Genomic DNA, 17,601 nt, shown 5'->3' with positions numbered 1-17,601 from the left:
CAGAGCCACTGAGTGTAGGAGCAAGAAGATTTGGGGTTAGATGACTTAGGTTTTGATCCCTCTGGACCAGCATTTGTGACCGCAGGCAAATTATTTAACCTCTTGGAAAATCAGTTTTCCTCATCTATAAAATGGAGTAATATTAGAATATGTACACTGGGGGTTGCTTTAATAACGTGGAAAAGCATTGAGCATGTTGCTGGCCACAAGGTTGCCTCCATCTAAGTTCCCAACTTCTCTTAAAATTCACAGTCACGGGAGATGGAGGAGTAGACATGGGAAGGGGAGGTAGGACTAGACTCAGATTAAAGGAATAACAGAGGAGTCAAGGACCCCAGACAAGGTCCTTGGAAATCAAAGCCCTCCCTAACTCTCAGCACTCAATGCTATAATTATTTAGATGCCACCCAGAATGTAGGTAAAACACTTAGTGATAGCCTTAAACTTAATGAATGTTTTACTGTTTTAATCACTATATCACACGTTGTTGTCGTTGAGACATTGCCAATAAATCCAAGGTCATGGGTGGCCAAATATTAGATGGACTCTGTTCCTTGGCCTTACGTGGCACCTCTTGGTTGGCGTCTTTGGAAAAAGGTGGAGATAAAGTGAGAGAGTGGATTTTGAGACTTTTCCTGGTGGACCATGGTGACCAGAGTTACTCCAATTCCTGGTGTCGTAAAGTTGGCGATAGCTCCATTTTTTTTTTAATTGAAGCATCGTTGATTTACAGTATTGTGTTTCAGGTGTAGCTATAGCCCCATGTTGGAGTGGGGTTCTTTTGGGTCTCTGGGGTCCTTGGTCAAAGCCGTGCCCACAGCCTCTTGGATGTTCTGTGCTGCCCTGAGCCCTGATTTGATTGCTGTGTCAATCCAGCTGGTGGGGCAGGGTTGTGTGCTCCCCAGAAAAGTGGACGTGTCCTTCTGGCTTGCAGAGTTCCTGGGCATAGTTCACATATTGGTGGGGAGTGAAGGAGGCAAAGCCGCCCATGGAGTAGGGGTCCTGGCTCCAATGCTTGACCGTGGAATAGGGGCACAGGGCCCACACCTCCTCCTTGGGGAGATCATGGACTACTGCCAGGTCGTCCAGGACAATATCAATTGCCCGGGCACGTCCATGACAGCGAAGAAAGAGGAGTCATCGTCCAGGGTATAGGAGGCCAGGATGACCCCTGTGCCGTTGGGGAAGATGTGGTTGGCATAGAAGATGAAGAGAAGGCTGATCGGTGCTGGACTTTCCCCCTAAGATGCCTTTGTGCTCCCAGAAATGCTGCGTGCAGGTCAGGATCACTTTGGTGGCACTGCTGTAGTGGACAGATTGCAGTGCGTCCTAGTTGCCATGGGAGAGAGGTGGCCTGAAACAGAGGAGTCAGGCAGCCTTGGCTGTGGTGGCTAAAATCAGGTAATCGGCGGTCAGACGTGACCTGGTCTGCAGAGGGTCAGGCATTCGGTAGGTGATGTGGATGTGGTCTCCGTACGACTCAACCTCCTCTGCTGGCGAGTGGAGCTGGACCGTCCCGGGCAAGAGGGCAGCATGCAGGGCCTGGGGGAGCTGGTCAAAGCCCCCAGCGATTTCATCAAACCTGAGAGTGAGCAGGCAAGGGAGAGACAGGGAGGCAGGTTGATGGACAAGGCCAGGCAGAGGATGGGCCATTTGGACTGTACAGAGGCTGAGCCCTCTCATGGACCTGCTCTAGCCTGTGTGCTAGGGAGGTAAGCCATTGGCAAAAGGAGGGCATGCCGGGTAGGGTGGCTCTTAGCTCCGGGGAACTAGAGATAGGTGCCATTTTGGGGCTGACAAATCAGAAAAATGCATTCCCTCTGGGCAGGTACAGCCCCTTGCCAGAGCCTCAGGCTTGAAACATGGATCATGCCTGGCTCGCAGTCACACACACACCCCACCCCCCGCCTCCTCAAGTGGTCACCCCACTCGACCTGCCTTAAGACCCTCCTCTTCCTTCCATTTTCCCTTTAGGACAGTCCCTGGCCTGAATATAAATGGATTTACCCTGAAAAAAATTCTGGGAGGAAGGGAGAAGATGCTATTGGGAAAAGAAGACCGGATGCTCAAATAACTGAGCCAGTCCCCTTGGCCACTGAATGCTTGCAGGGTCTGTTGACCTCTCGCGAATAGCTGTAGCCTTTTTTTGCAGGAATTGGGTCACAGAACCCTGAGGGAGAGTGAATTCTGGTCTATTTTATCTTTGTGGCCCCAGACCATCCTGACAGCCACCAGGGGTTTGGTGGTTGGGGTCTGGAGTTAGCACCCCTGATACATCTTCCTGGGATGAAAGACAGTGAGACCCCTTGTCTGTAACCAGAGAGCAGGTGAGGCCCAGGGCAAAGTAGATCTGTAGCTTCCTGATGTGACTGCCGCTTAGCCAGAGGTTCTTAAAGTGGGGATCCTAGACAGAAAGACAGAAAGCAGCAGCAGACCTTGAAACATGTCAGAAATGCATGTTCTCTGGTCCTAGCCCAGATCTACTGAATCAGAGACTCAGAGTGGGGCTCAACCTTCTGTGTTTAACAAGACCCCTACTGATTCTGAGGCTCATTGGAGTTTGGAAACCCCTGCTTTCCCCTCTTCCCCATTTCTTTTGGGATTTTCCACCAGATTTATCTGAACTTTCTTTCGACTGCTGTCCTGGTTAGTAGTTGGCTAACCCATGCCCATTTTCCCATTTCTCCACCCCATTTCCCACTGGGGCTCCTGGAAGAGGGAGATGATGGCATGCAGGGTCTCCAAGAAGGCCTCATAGTAGCCAACATCTGCATTCGGCAGGTCCCCAGTCATCTGCACGGCCCCCCGGCTCAGGTTCCCCGCCTTAATCAGGTATCCCTGCAACCAGCCGACCACGTGCAAGGAGAGAAGGCAGGGGAGTCAGATCGTCTGGAAGCCAACATGAGAACCCTTGCTTTGCATCCAGGGACAGGCAGAAACAGAATTGGACAGAGTGGAAAGGCCAGACCATTCAGCCGGGCCCCTTGGGGCTGCCATGGGTCTACTTGTACTAGGCTCTGACAGTCTCAAAATGCTCTCCTTTGTCCTAATAACAGGAAAACAGCTAACTTTCAGTGCTACTTCCCACATACACACCCTCTGATGAGCCCTTCACTTGTACGAGCCTCACATAATCCTAAGAAGTAGCTTATTATCCCTGTTTTACAGGTGGGGGAACTGAGGCCCAGTCTTCCTGTCAACTGCAAGTATGTTGGGCTGCTTACACTGATCTGGAGGAATCTAGGTACTGAGTAATTTTTCTCACCCTGCCCTCATCCCCCACCATCACACTGTGGTCCTGGCTAGCCCACCAGCAGCGACCCTGAAGTTCTCCCTGTGGAAGTGCCCATTGAGGATTGTGCCCTATGCTTCATCCCTGCTCCTTTCTCCCAAGCAAGGCCAGAGTTCACACAACAGAACTGGCCAGGAGGGCTTCACCTGTTAGGGTGACCAACTGTTCAGCTTGCCGAGGGCTGAGGGGTGTCCAGGGATGATCTGGTACCCTTGTCACCAGTGCAGCAGCCCTGGAGGCTGGGCACTCGGGGGGGCAGTCCTGACAGGGACTGCCAGGATGACAGGGCATGGCTGGTCTCGCCTTAACCTGGGCAAAAACCTCTATCAAACATGCATGTTTAGGGCTTCCCTGGTGGCGCAGTGATTGAGAGTCCGCCTGCAGATGCAGGGGACACGGGTTCGTGCCCCGGTCAGGGAAGATCCCGCATGCCGTGGAGCGGCTAGGCCCGTGAGCCATGGCTGCTGAGCCTGCGCGTCCAGAGCCTGTGCTCCGCAACAAGAGAGTCCACAACAGTGAGAGGCCCGCGTACCGCAAAAACAAACAAACAAAAAACATGCATGTTTAAACCAGAGACAAGGCGGCAGGGCCCCACCATCCCAGGAAAAACAACATCACAAAGTTCCCGGAGACACGCTTCAAGATCTGCAGTGAAGACAACCAGAACCCAGAGAGGGTGGTAGGTTCCCTACCTCTGTGCATGGGATGTGTGGAAGGTGGGGGGTAGGGGTGGGCAACTGAGAATCTTCTCTAGCTTGACTTATTCTCCAAGCCCTGTACCTCTCCTCCCTTTTTCCTTCCCTCCCCCCCCGTTTCCCTTCCCCTCTTCCTTCCCCTCCCTCCCACGACCATTGTCCTCCAGGAGCTTACATTCTAGCAGGGGAAGCAGACCATAAACAAATTAAACAAGTAAAATATTCACTACAGTGTGATAAGCATTAGGGTGGAAAATATTGCAGAGAAAGGAAGATGGGAGGGTGCCAGATGGGAGGAACCTCAGTTCAAAGTGGACACTTGAGCCATGACCTGAAGAAGGTTGAGGGGCAAGCCATGTGATATCTGCAGGAAGAGCATTCCAGGCAGAGGGAACGGCCAATGCCAAGGCCTTGAGGGTGTGCTTGGCTGAGTACGAAACAGCAAGAGGTTGGAGTAGGTGGGTGAGGAAAGACCCCCTCTCCATCTTGGGCAGCCCTGAGCCACAGGCGGGACTATGCCCAGGGGCAGGGTCTGTGTACAGGCTCCCTCTGGCTGCCTGCTGGGGAGCGTGGGTCAAGGGTTAACATGTTCCTCCTGCTACAAGCTGGAAAGAGGGTGGGTGGTCCTGCCGTGGTTTCCATAGATTGTGACAGGGTGGGCTGTGGGCAGCAGGAAGTGGGTCCCAGGACTGACCTTGGTGGAGAAGGAGTCGTACTTCTCCAGCACCTGGCTGCAGCTACTGCTTTTCAGCTCCTCCACCACCTGGGCATGGAGGAAGGAGAGGCATTCAGTGAGAACCAAACCCCACCCCACACGGGCACTCACCTCAGCCTGGTCCAGCCCCCGATGTTCCCACTCCCTCACTCATGCTTCTACTTGTGTGTACGTCAAAGGTTGGTTTATATATGTTCTCTCCTGGGTTCAAGGACTTTGTCCCACAACTAGTCTGAATGTCCCGAAGGTGGACACTTAACTATTGGACAGATTACGGGGCTGTAAAGTTAGGGGCCAGAGCTCCCCCACCAACCTGGGAGTTACAGAGGTGGGAAGTCTACCTCCTTGTTGGTGTTGGACACATTTCTGTAGGCCTACGAGGCCACTGTGAATAGTACGGACAAAGCGGGAAACCTGGCGCCACCGTGGCAGAGTGAGGCTGGGTGGGGTCCGAGAGTTTGGTATGTTCATACTCCCCGGCAGTGATTCTAGGAAGAGCTGTTCTGCCGTCTTCCACTCCTCATTTGCTCTGACCTGATAGCCCAGCGGACGCGGGTAGGCCTGTACCTCCTGCACGCGCTGTGCACCCTGTTGACCAGCACCCAGCTCTGGTTGTTGGAGGTGCGGAACTTACTGAGCTTTAGCCCAAACTTCCTGATGAGCTCATGAGAGAGCCTGTGGTGCGAATCAGAGACAGCTCAGCAGGGACAAGGAAGCTGCCAGCCGTCCCTGCTCCAGGGGCTCTGCTCTTTGCTCCCCACAGATTTATTGGGGCTACTGGCCTCTATCCAAAGACAGAACTACAGATCCCCTTGTCACTACACTAATGGCGGCAGGGCCACGAGGGAACAGGGCCACCATTCTTGTGGCCACATCACACCAGGCTTGTCCTCCGTTCTGGCCACGATCTCTCTCGTTTTGTCTGAGACCTCTGGCCTCAAGGTCCAGGAGGTTGCATGAAGAGCAGTGTCAGGGTCCTCTGGGCTTATCTTCCCTGGAGGCCATGTGCATCCTTCCCAAGCCTCCAGGAAGCATCCTCCACCACCCTGCATTCTCCATGGAGCAGGGCCCCCCTTCAGGATGACCCTCCATGAGGTCACCTGATGCTAGTTTCTGGTCCCAGGGCTCCCACCAGACGCCACACCCTCCTCGATGGACACTCATTATTCCCATTGTTAGCAAACCTAGCAGGCCACTTTTGACTTTTCAAGGTGCTCTCCCATCCTAATTATCTTTGGGGACCCTCCACATTGGCTTCTAAGCAGGCAGGGCAGGTGCCATTATGCACAGTATATACATTAAAACATTGAGGCTGTGAGTTGGGGCAGACCCAGGCCTGCTGACTTCCAGGAGAAGACGGCCACTCATTGCATTTGTCTTGGCCTTAGTGTTGACTGCTGTTCTAATCGTGTGCTCTAACTGTGTGTTTTGTGTCTTCTTAGGTTCTGTCTATTTGATACTCATGAATCACAGGGCCGAACCACATCTCTCCTGCATGTCAGCTTGCCTAGAGCTCTCCTTTCAGTGAGCAGACTGGCTGACCCAAGGCCATGTTCCCACCCACACACCAAGTAAATATCTCCCCTGCCCTAACTCACCCAGGGCCAGGTACCAGGCAACTAGAGACCACTCTTACAGCCCAGGGCCCACTGTAATTATTCAAACCAGCCAAACCTAAGCTGTTTACTCCGTCCCACGTTGCCTTTCCCTCAGAAACTCCAATAAAGGCCATGGTCTGTGCCTTTTCTTTGCTCCTGTCTTCTGCCTCCTGACCATTCCAATGTATCCCCAGGGCCCTGTGTGGTGTGGTTTGTCTCCTTCTCTCTGGAAATGTAAGTAATAAATTCTTACAGTGGCATTAACCTCTCCATGGCTACTCATCACCTCCGTAAACTAAAATCCCGAGAGTACAAATGAGACAACTGCCCACACCCCAGCCTTCCCTACCCACTCCCACTTTCCCCGACCGTACCTGTGGTTGGCGGGAATCCTCATGGCTCCCAGCTCCACATACCATTGTGCTCCAGGCGTTCTGTGGGTCTCTATTCTGCCACCCACACACGCCCTGAGGCCTCCAGGACAGTCACCTAGAAAGACAGCACTTTCCTGACCTCAGTGAGGCTGGACACATCCCCTCTTAGCAGACCTAGCTCCCACAGCCCTCCTGCCTCTTCCCCAGGTTTCCCTTTGTTATACAGTCAAACCACCCTGTTCTCCTAGCCCTTCTACCCCCACCTAGAGCCCTAGACCCAGTCCCCTGCCCCAGCTCTCTGAGGCTGTCCACTTCCCTCTCTCCCAGGTTCCCCATGCAGGACCCTCCCACACCCTATCATGTACCTGGTGGCCAGCGTCCTGCAGGGTCTTGGCAGCGGTGAGCCTTGCCATGCCCGCCCAATCACCACTATCTGTTTCCTTTCTGCTGTCTGCCCCAGCCTGTCTTGGGCCAGCCACAGCATCTCTTCATACTGGGGGTCCTCAAAGCACTTGACAAGCCAGCAGTTGAAGGCCTGGGTACCCAGGCTCAGCACAGACAGGAGGGTGAGAGCCAGTCAGCCTGCGCACATGGCTGTGTAGATGTCAAGCAAATGACTGAGGACCCAGAAGTCCTGCTGGTCTTAACACTTGCTTTGAGGAGTGGTTATATCGCTAGACCTGTGATGCAGCATCCCGGCACTCCCATTCCCTTCCCTCCCTACTAAGGGGTGTCTTAGTCACCAGGACTGCCAAGCTGCCCCCAGCGCCCCAGATGGTCAGCACTGCCGCCTTGCCGCCCACTCTCAAGGAATGATGCAGGATGGAGCCTTGCCCAAGGTGCCTGCCCTTGGCCATCTGGACTTCCATCCATGAGACCAAGCCCTCAGTCCAATGAGGGACAGGTGAGGTGGACCTTTCCACCACATTGGGTGCCCCATTTCCCCCTTGGAGTTGATAGAATATTTGTTGCAGTGAAAAGACCTAACTCACTGGCTATGGAAGGATAGGGTGAGGATAGAGAGTATAAAGGCATCATTTAATAATGTTAACAGTTTCTGAGATGTGCGTGGCAGTGTACCAGCTTCCCAAGCCCCAGAGAGACATCGTGAGGTCGTTTCCCAGAGGTGGCCAAGGCTCACTGAAGTTAAAGACTTTGCCCAATTGTGAGCCTGCATTTCCACACCTGCCTTGGACAGGGTTCCATTTATTCTGGCTCATACATTCCCTCTAGGAGCCTATGAAAGGTGTGTGTTTTGTGACTGTCATTTTCTTATTGTTGTCCTTGTTGAAATTATTATCTGTGTTCTGGGCTGAATTGTACCTCCCCACCAAGTCATGTGTTGAAATCTTAACCCCTAGTACCTCAGAATGTGACTGTATTTGGAGACAGGGCCTTTAATGAGGTGATTAAGTTAAAATGAGACTGTTAAGGTGGGCCCTATGCAGTGTGACTAGTGTCCTCATAAGAAGAGGAAATTTTGACACACAGAGAGACACCAGGGATGTGGGCACAGAGCAAAGGCCATGTGAAGACACAGGGAGAAGGCAGTGATGTACAAGGCAAGGAGAAAGGCCTCAGGGGGAACCAACTCTGCTGACACCTTGATCTTGGACTTCCAGCCTCCAGAACTGTGAAAAATTTCTGTTGCTTCTGCCACCCAATCTGTAGTATTTTGTTGTTGTGGCCTGAGCAGACTGATACAGTTTGTAACCGAGTTTCCCTCTGTGTCTTTCCCGAGGGTAGGGAGAAGTGAGGGTCTGGTTCTGGCTGTCAGGTCAGACTCACCACCATATACCTTTAAAATGTGCATTCATTTTTTTATATAAGGATCCACGCGAGCAATGTGTGAATGTATCCTTGATTCCAATCTCAGGATTTATGTTTAATTCGGGCCACCTTTCCCCCTTCATTTGTGATGGTATAGTGACATTACAGAAAAAGAAAACATAGAGGGACAAATCGTTTGTACCCCCACTGCCTCGCTTTCCCACCCGGTTCCATTTATCACCATCAACAGTTTTCTGCGATTCCTTCTATTCCTGCACAGAGTAAGATGTGAGGCAGTTGCCCAATCTCCTATCTTCTCCATTTTGGACCAGAAATCAATCCCTTTTGCATATAGCCTGGCTCATAGTGGGCACTTGACATATTCGTGGAATGCAGGAGTGGACGGATGGTCAGATGGACAGACAAATGGATGAAAAAATGGGTAGACACATAAATGAACAGATGGGTGGACAGAGGAAAGAAAGGGTGCATGGGCAAACCCTCTGGGGCTTCCTACAATGCCTCCCTCTGCCCTCTGCATTTCATTACAGATTTCAAGCTTGGGGACAGTGCTCAGCCCAGACTGTCTGTCCTTTAGTCTACCAGTCTAAAGGTTGACTCTATTTGCCCTGCCTCTCCCACTCTCTTGAGGGCCTCCTTTGCTTCTTCAGTCTCCCTCTGAGAACCCATGTGCCTGACTTTATAATTTCTTTTACTTATAATTACTTTCACTTTATAATTTCTTTTACGCACATACATTTCAGAATTCAGCCTTCCTCCACCCTCAGCCATCCACCTTTTCTTCAAGGAACAAGACTGGGGCTTATCCCTTCTCCCTTCCTTGAGGTGAGAAATGGAATCTGACCCATCCTGAAGTCGTGAGTTTTGTCTCTTTGTCTCCTTACCGCTTGTGATATTTATATTTTAACCACAGAGCTGTATTGCTGGAAAGCAGTGTTTAATATTGTAAGCAATTACAGCATCTTGCTCAGCCATTAAGAAACAAGAAGATGCACAGCTGGGCCTTCCAGGAAACACAAGTTCTTTGAGTGGAGGAAATTTGCGTGGAGTTACACTTTCCCATCCGCTGCTTGGCCCTGGAAAGTCAGTCCCTTTGGGCAGAGGGCTCCTCCCCAGCTAAAGAGGAGAACAGAACAACACATCTTTGAGCTAAAGGAGCTGCCCAAATTATCCAGCTGAGCTCTTGATTTCACCCAGCAGAAACCAGACCAGGGAATCTGTGTTGGCCCTGGTGCCACAGAGGTATTCATTATTTGCCAAGGTAAGTTGACACCAGACCCACAGCCCTCAATCCACTCTTTACCCTCCTGAACTAATCAACCACGGCCTTAAAGAGCTGCTGCATCTTATCGCTGGGGTGGAGACACCACTGAGCAGCCCGGATGCCTGCCCTGAGAGCCAGAGACCAGGTCTGCCTTGTCCACTCCAGTGAGGCCCCACACCTGGCACAGCTATAGCTCCACTGTGACTACTTGCTGTATAAATGAATAAATGTAAGTGAGGTGTTGATAAACAGAATATTGCCAGCCCTATCAGTAAACAAAGGATGTCACAGTCATCAGTGAATGCAGTCCTCCAACAGGAGCTGGTGAGCCCTGAGGAAACTCAGGAAGGAAAGCATACCTGCCTTCTAGCAGCCATCAGACTACAGGCACTCCCTCCGGTGAGCCCTGAGGAAACTCGGGATGTGAAAACACAGGATACTGGCCCCAGATAGCTGAGGCACATATCAAAGGAATGATTTCAGTGAGCCCAGACTCTTGCATTTTCCCATACACAGAAAAGCCCTAAATTCCTTATCTTGGGATATCTGGTTTTCTTTAATTAACAATAATCTTTTGATGGTCAGACTACCTGCCATTTCACTGCAAGACTTCTATATACCCTGGCTCTCTCCCTCACCTTCTTGGAGCAGTTCTCTCAGGGTTACTTGAGATGCTGCCTCATGGACTTGAAGTCCTAAAAATTCCCGCCAAATAAAACATAACTCTCAACTTTGAGGTTGTGACTATTTTTTTAGTCGACAGTGTAGATATGGAAACCACCCATCCTAGGTCTTTAAGAAATTTTTTCCCTTTGTCCCCTCCAAAATACACGTGTCAGATGATATGTTTCCATTATTGGTTTGGAAAGTAGAGTCGCCCTAGGCCCAGGGGCAGGGCAGTAGGGGAGGCCCAGCTTAGAGCCCTGGCCTGGCAGGATAGCTGTGGGTACTCACAGACTCTCAGCATGGTTCTCGGGCCCCCAGGAGAGAGCTTACTGCCCCCAGGCTGGTCCTGCTGGGGCTCAGGTCTGTCTGAGAGATGTGGGCAGAGTTAGGAGCTGTATTCTCTCCTGCCTTGAACTTCCCAGCTCCCACCCTTTTAATTGCATCAGCTCTAGGGCCTGGGGGAGGTGCTGGAGAGGGGAGACTGAAGCGGGGGATAAGCAGGCAGAATCCAGTGCTCTCCTCTTCTCCACCTGCCACCAGACCTGCTTCTCCTTGCCTCTCCCTACCTGGATTGAGTGAACACTTGCCCCTCCAGTTTCCTTGGCTAGAAACCCTGAAGTAGATTTGAGTCCTCCTTCTCCAGGGTCTTCACCTCCAGGTTTCCAGCCCCCTCAGCTCTGCCTCCCCGGGGCCTCTCACTAGCCCCCACAACTTCTTTGCTAAGGCTCCCTCCACAAACTGGCCAAGACACCCTCTCCACATCCCTCACAATGGTCACTGCCTCAGGCTCTCCCCTTCTCTACCTTGGCTACCACCAGAAGGACAGTTCTAAAAATGCAAGTCAGGTTATGGCAACCCCTTAACTTAACCCTGCCCAGCCTCTGGTATACTTTGCCTTCATTTCTGCTAAAGCTCTAATTTTGCATGATTATGCCTTTATCTATTCGGCTGGCGGGTGAACTACGTGGTATCAGGGTGCTTAGTGAAGCGTGGGTACGCAGTGGTGCTCAAAGAGTGCTTTAGCAGTGAATGCAGGAATGAGGTGTGGGGCTGTGTGCCCGTCTCGGCCAGCAGCGAGGCCGGAGGATGATTCCATGCCACTTCTCTGAATTCAGGCAGTGCCCTTGCTCTTTTCACCTCTGCTTAGACTTGGATCCTCCCACCAGGGCTTCCTGGTCACCCCCTAATGCTGTGCTTCAGGATTTTCAGGTTAGATTTCCCCACCTGGGGTTTACCTCTGGTTGCGAGCCCTGCACTTCCTCCTCTTCTGGGTTCCCAGTGTATTTTTGTTTTCCACGCACACCTCCCACTTCTGGGACTCAAGTCTGCTATAGTTCCTGTAGTCCTCTCATTCTGAGAACTGCCACCCTCTTCTGTCCCGCCCTTTGCTGAGTGGTGGGGATTTGGGGTTGCCCAGGATGTGGTGGAGCACAAAGGCCAGGTGCAGCCTAGGCTGCAGAGAAAGGGTGGGATTTGACTGGGTAGAAAGTGGTAGTAAATGTGTCAGCACCCGCTCCTGGCACACCTTGCTCTCTGCTCTCTGAAACCAAGAGCCATGGAAGGGGGCCTCAAGCTTGGCAGTGTTTAGCAATGTACTAGCCAAGCTGTTCAGCAGGGATGCTGGCATCCTGTTTCAGACCTTTCTAATCACCTCCCAAAGTGCCCCCACTCTGCCACACCTCTCATGCACAGTAACCAGAGGAGACAAATCTACAAAGTGCTGGAGATCTTTGGAGACAGGCATAGTGTCAGCCAGGGCTGAGGGTAAGCCTCTTATTCTGATGGATCTTACTCATTTGTTGATTCATTTATTACTCATTCATTCAGCACATCTTAACCGCACACCCTACTGAAGTGCCTGGGATCCCTTAGGAAAAAACCACACAGGACTTCCACTAGAGGATATGCAAATGAACAGGCATCATCATTAATCATCAGGGAAAGGTAGATGAAAACCCCAGTGAGATTCCTCTTAACATCCATTAGCCATTAGAGATGGATGAAATTAAAAGACTGACAGTAGGAAGTACTGGCCGGCATGTGGAGCAACTGGAACTCTCATACAGCGTTGGTGGGCGTGTAACTTGGTACCGTCACTTTGGAAAACCGTGTGTCACTATCTACTAATGCTACATATATGTACACCCTATGATCTGGAAATTCCACTCCCTTGGTATATATCCACAAATGAGTGTATATGTCCACCAAGGACACAGACAGGAATGTTCATAATGGCCCCAAACTCAAACTCACATAGATAAACAATATATATAAAGTATATATTCATACAACACTACCCAGCAGAAAAAAAGCAATTAAGCAAAGAAAACAAAACTATTTACTGATACCACTTCTCAACCAACATGGGTAAATGTCACAGGCATAAATTTGAGCAAAAGAAACATACTATATTATTTCCTACATGATGTTTAAAAACATGCAGAACTAACCGCTGGGGATAAAAGTAACAGTAGGGATTACCTCTTGAGGGTATTGACTGGAAAGGAGCACTTCTAGGGTGATGAAAATGTTTTATATTGTCATCTGGGTAGTTGTCACTCGAGTGTGTGAATATACACAACTTCATCGATTAAGATATCTGCACTATGCTATATATAAATTATACCCTAGTAAAAATGTAAAAACAAATTCTAAATCATAAAAAGTACCCACATGCTAAAATTAAAATTGCTTTTTTCTAAATTAAAAAAAGGGAGGAAGGAGATAACAGTGCAGGAGAGAGAAAGTAAACAAAACTGTGAATAGTATGTCAGGTGGCAAAAAGCATTCTGGAGAAAGACAGGGGGGCACAGGGCATGAGGAGACCTGGGGAGGGCTGGAGCCCAGAGGGAAAGGGGGAGCAGGCAGTCAGGTGTGAGGCTGGTGGGGATTCAGGCTGATGTCTGCTGAGGACCTCCCTGTCCCACAGCCCACCTGCACCGCTTCTGAGACCCAATTAAGGCTTTAGATACCCCAAGTACTGACAAGCGAAATTCTCAGTAAAACATTGCCAAACTGCAATAGAAGAGAGGACAACAAAATTCTGGTTTATGTTTAAAAAATATCCACTATTGAACTGTTGGGGAACCCTCATTCTTTTTCGAGGAGTGCCCCGTGTTGCCAGGGCCCAGGGTGTAGGTATGACATCACTCCTGCTAATCCAGCTCTGATGTTATTTCACTCACTCCCCACCCATACACCTGGAGGCCGGTCCTCTTACTACTGCTGTTTCCCCATGAGGAGGCCAAGGCTCATGGGAAGGAGTCAGGGACTTACTGAGGCCTGGTCATATTTGCATGCATGTGTCTGAGCTGAGGGTGAGTCCATCTCTGCCCGGCTTCTGAGTATGCCCTGAGCTGTTCTTCCTGGGGGGAACTCTTGCAGGTCTAGACTGAAAAAAATGTGACCAACATCTGACTCAAGCCCTGGTACGTCATTGACAGAACAGATGTGCACACAGAGGAGCACACCAGAGACCCAGCAAGCAGATTAGCTCTCAAGGGTGGGCAGTGCTGCGGCAGGGCTGCCACAGAACCCCAGTCCTGAGAGGTGGACACCCCTTCAAGATGGTGGGGACCGGGCTTCCCAGGTGTGTCTTGGGACCCATGTTCCTAGAACTGGGACCTGACTATGTGGGCTAGGGCTGCCAGCTTCCCAGGTACTTGTGCCTTGGTTGCAGAGTGAGCTCTGCTTGGGGGTTCCCCCAGCCCCTGCCTCATCAAGCATCCTGGACCTGTTCTCCAATTTACTCAGAGCCAGAAGAGAAGAGGGTCTTCAGGATGCCTGAATATGAAGACATTGGTCAAGGGAGGGTTTAACAAGACCTCAGGCCTGTGCTGGGGGAATATGTCCTGGGAGAGTCAGTCCTGGAGAGGGGCCTGTTCTGGGAGGAGGTCTGTGCTGGAGGAATCTGTACTGGGAGAGTCTATCCTGGGAGGTCTATCCTGGGGGAGCCATACTGGGGGACCTGTGCTGAGGGACTCTGTTCTTGAGGGGTCTGTGCTGGGAGGGCCTTTCCTACTTGCCATCTGCTGGGATGAGACAGAACTCAGGGAAGGGGCCACTCGAAGGGTGGGTTGAACATGATTTGTTCCATAGTCCCCTGGGGATTAACCTGCTCACTGAGGGTAGGGCTGCTGGAGGCTGGGAGGAGATACGAGCAGGTCATGGAGGCTCCGATAACTAGAAGGAGGAAGACGTTGAGACAGGCAGGGTGAGACCCTGGGTAGGTGCCCTACCTGCAGTCCTACAGGGCCTGTCCCTGGCCTTCACCCCCTGCCCTTTGCCCTCCTCTTTTTGCACCTGCTCAGCTCCTCCTCCACACCCATGGCTTGGGGTGTGAGAGCCCTCTGGAGCCCGGCCTGCTCATGCTGTCTGCATCCCACACAGTAGATTATCACTGAGCCCTGCCCTTGTGTCCTCCTCTTGGTACAGGTGTCAAGTAGAGTGAAACAGACATGGTGGGTGGGCTACGTGGGCCTTGCACCTCCCCACTCTCCTCTGCAAGCGTAATGCAGAACCTCACAAACTGCATGGAGGCCTTTGAAAGGGTGGAGCATGCAGGGTAGGGAGAGGGGAGAATGAACATGGAACCAGGAGGAGGGGGTGGCACACACACAAACCCTGACTTTGTACAGCTCCAGACCCACCCGCCTCACCCCCATGGAGGCTGACTCACCCACAAGTCATGCAGAGCCTGCCCCTGAGACACGTCCTCCTCTGCCTACATCGGCTCCCAGGAAAAAGGGAGACAGATTGTCCTTGGGGCCACCCCAAGACCATCTTACCCTTATGAGAAGGTGAAATGACAGGATGCAGGGAGAGGCATCCCTCCTTTGGTCACAGATGTCCCATCCCACCCCAGCCCTTGTACCAGCTCACCAAGAAGCCAGTCCCAGGGAAGGGTGCTGGTCCAGATGAAAGAAGACCAGGCCTCAGGTCAAGGGTAGGTGAACACACCCTCTTCAGGGGTGGCAGGCTGGTTAGAGGAGGGGTTACTTACAGGGTCTGCCAAGTTCATCCTGAAAGGCTGTGCTGTGAGAGGAGGTGAGGGGCCTCATGCCCAAGTGCCTGCTTAGAGGTGGGGCACGGGCACAAGGTCAGGGCTTGAGCCTAGCCATCAGCATCTGGGAGAGTGGGCGGAGTTCAGAGTCCAGGGCAAGGACGTACCCATTGTGTTCCTGTCCCCTTGTGGCTGGGCTTCCTGGTCTCACTTCCTCCTGCTTTTCAGATCTCCACTGACAGGCCCTGCTGGAGTACAAGGAGAAAAGGGTGGGATTTCAGGGCTGTTAGCCAAAACAAAATGCTAAGGCTTGTTTTCCTTCCCTCAGCAGACATCTAGGAAGAAGTCCTTCTGATGCAACCGGAGCATGTGCAAGAGAGTACCAATCAATGACCCAGCAGGACCAGGCCACCTGAGGCTGGGTGGGTGGGGCTGACCCTTGGTTTCTACCTCTCACCACCTCCCTCCACCTAGCTCCTGTGCTCATTTCCCAGCAAATTCTGCCGGGAGTAGGTTGGGGTGGCCCCATGCATGGCTTAGCTCTCCATCTTGAAACCTGGTCTTCCTTCTCTCAAGAACTGCACATGGAGGAAAAGTTCTGGTTTGACCAGCAGCCTTTAGGTGCCCCTTTGAGGGATGAGGCAGCACAGTGGAAGGTCCACAAGTTGAGTGGTGCCTGTGGCCCAGACTGCACTCTGCCCTTGCCTGTGTGTCTCCAAGCTGCTCTCTTCCTCCTGGAAACCCATTTCTCCCACCCTTTCACCCCACCTGCACGTCTGGGGTCAGTGTTGTCCTCCCCATGATGGGTGGGGCTGTGGAGGAGGTGGCTGGAACACCTGCCCGTTGTCTTTCTTGGCTCTCTGCCTGGGTTTGCTGTGTGTTTGGCTCGTCACACATGTCCAGTCTGTTGTTTCTGAACCCCACTTTGCCCTGACATGAGAAGATGCATGTCCCCCCACAATCTGAACTTCTATTAAAAGCTGCCAGTGAACTATCATTGCCGATGAACCAGCTTATATATTTGGCACAGATTATCTACTTGCTCAGTGAGGTTTATCCTGGCTCCACTGATCCTCAGATTCCATCTGTCCCATGTAGAGCGGTGCTTCTGACCCTGAGGTGCTCGGAAGCAAGGCTGTGCCTCTGTCCTATGAGGTGCTCTGTGCACAGGGATGCAGCACGGTGGGGAAGGCTGGGAGAGGGAGATGGAGGGACGGGGAAGTGAAGGAGAAGGGCGCAGGGAGGGAGGGCCAGAGGGAGGGAGGAAGAGAGTCAGGAAAGGAGAAAGGGAAGAGGGGGAGAGAGAGAGGGAGGGTCAGGAGGAGGGAGGAAGCGAGGAAATGAGAAGGGAGGGAAGGGAAAAAGAAGGGAGGGAAAGAGGGAAAAAATGGCAAGATGGATGCCAAGTACTTTCCAGATTTGGACACATGGGGTCAAAGAGCAGGCACATAACAGCGTTTATTAAATCACTGAAAAGATCAAGAAAATAATCCCTGCCTTCGAGTAATTCCTGTCTGCATACAGTAAACAGCTGTACTGAACAATAACTCCACTATTCACATTCCTTCATTTTTGTCACTCTCAAATACGCCTGTGTACCTGTGGCGTACAGGCCCCGAGTATACGGTGGTGAATAAGGCAGGCAAACATCAAGGGTCCTACGGAATTTACAATCTAAGGACAGACAAAATGAAAGAGTAAAATGTACCTTCCATTGTTGGGTGATGATAGTGCCAAGGGTTAAAACAGCAAAGGAAGGGACAAGAAGTGATTGGGGTGGCTCCAGTTTTAGGTGAAGTAGCAATCCTGGGTGGCTATCTGGAGTGTGTGGTGGTGTATGTAGTGGAGATGCAGAGTGATGGAGGTGTGTGTGGGTGGATGGTGGAGGAGCTGTGTATAGTAGAGCTGTGTGTGGTGGAGGTATGTGTGATGGAGCTGTGCAGACTGGAGAGGTGTGGTAGTGGAGGTGTTGTTTGTGGTACCGGGGTGTCCGTGCAACAAGCATCCTTCCTGGTGCCTCTGGTGGTGGTCCCATCCTGAATCAGTGACCTATGGTGCTGTCCGTCCAAGCCTGAGATGAACCCGAGGCCATTTTTCCCACCTTCCTGCCTGCTGCTCCAGTGGTCAGTTTTCTCCCCAGGCTCTCCCCAGGCTCGTCGACCTGCAGGACACCTGCCCGGATGGGGTCCGTATTGGTTTTAAGC

The 17,601-nt window shown here is 51.7% G+C and overlaps 1 long non-coding RNA gene across 1 annotated transcript; it reads right to left on the bottom strand.

The window, feature by feature from the left end:
* Positions 1-420: 420 nt before the first annotated feature.
* On the bottom strand, positions 421-15,676 carry LOC141278374 (uncharacterized). Its single transcript, XR_012331017.1, has 4 exons — positions 15,398-15,676; positions 6,675-6,789; positions 4,682-4,750; positions 421-1,582 (listed from the first exon to the last, which is right to left on the bottom strand). It is a non-coding gene; the product is annotated as an uncharacterized lncRNA (long non-coding RNA).
* Positions 15,677-17,601: the final 1,925 nt, after the last annotated feature.

The sequence above is a fragment of the Tursiops truncatus genome, chromosome 3 (genome assembly GCF_011762595.2).
Source record: "Tursiops truncatus isolate mTurTru1 chromosome 3, mTurTru1.mat.Y, whole genome shotgun sequence".
Classification (NCBI taxonomy): Eukaryota; Metazoa; Chordata; class Mammalia; order Artiodactyla; family Delphinidae; genus Tursiops; species Tursiops truncatus.
Note: the sequence above shows the minus strand (reverse complement) of the source record. Positions and strands in the feature narration are given on the sequence as shown.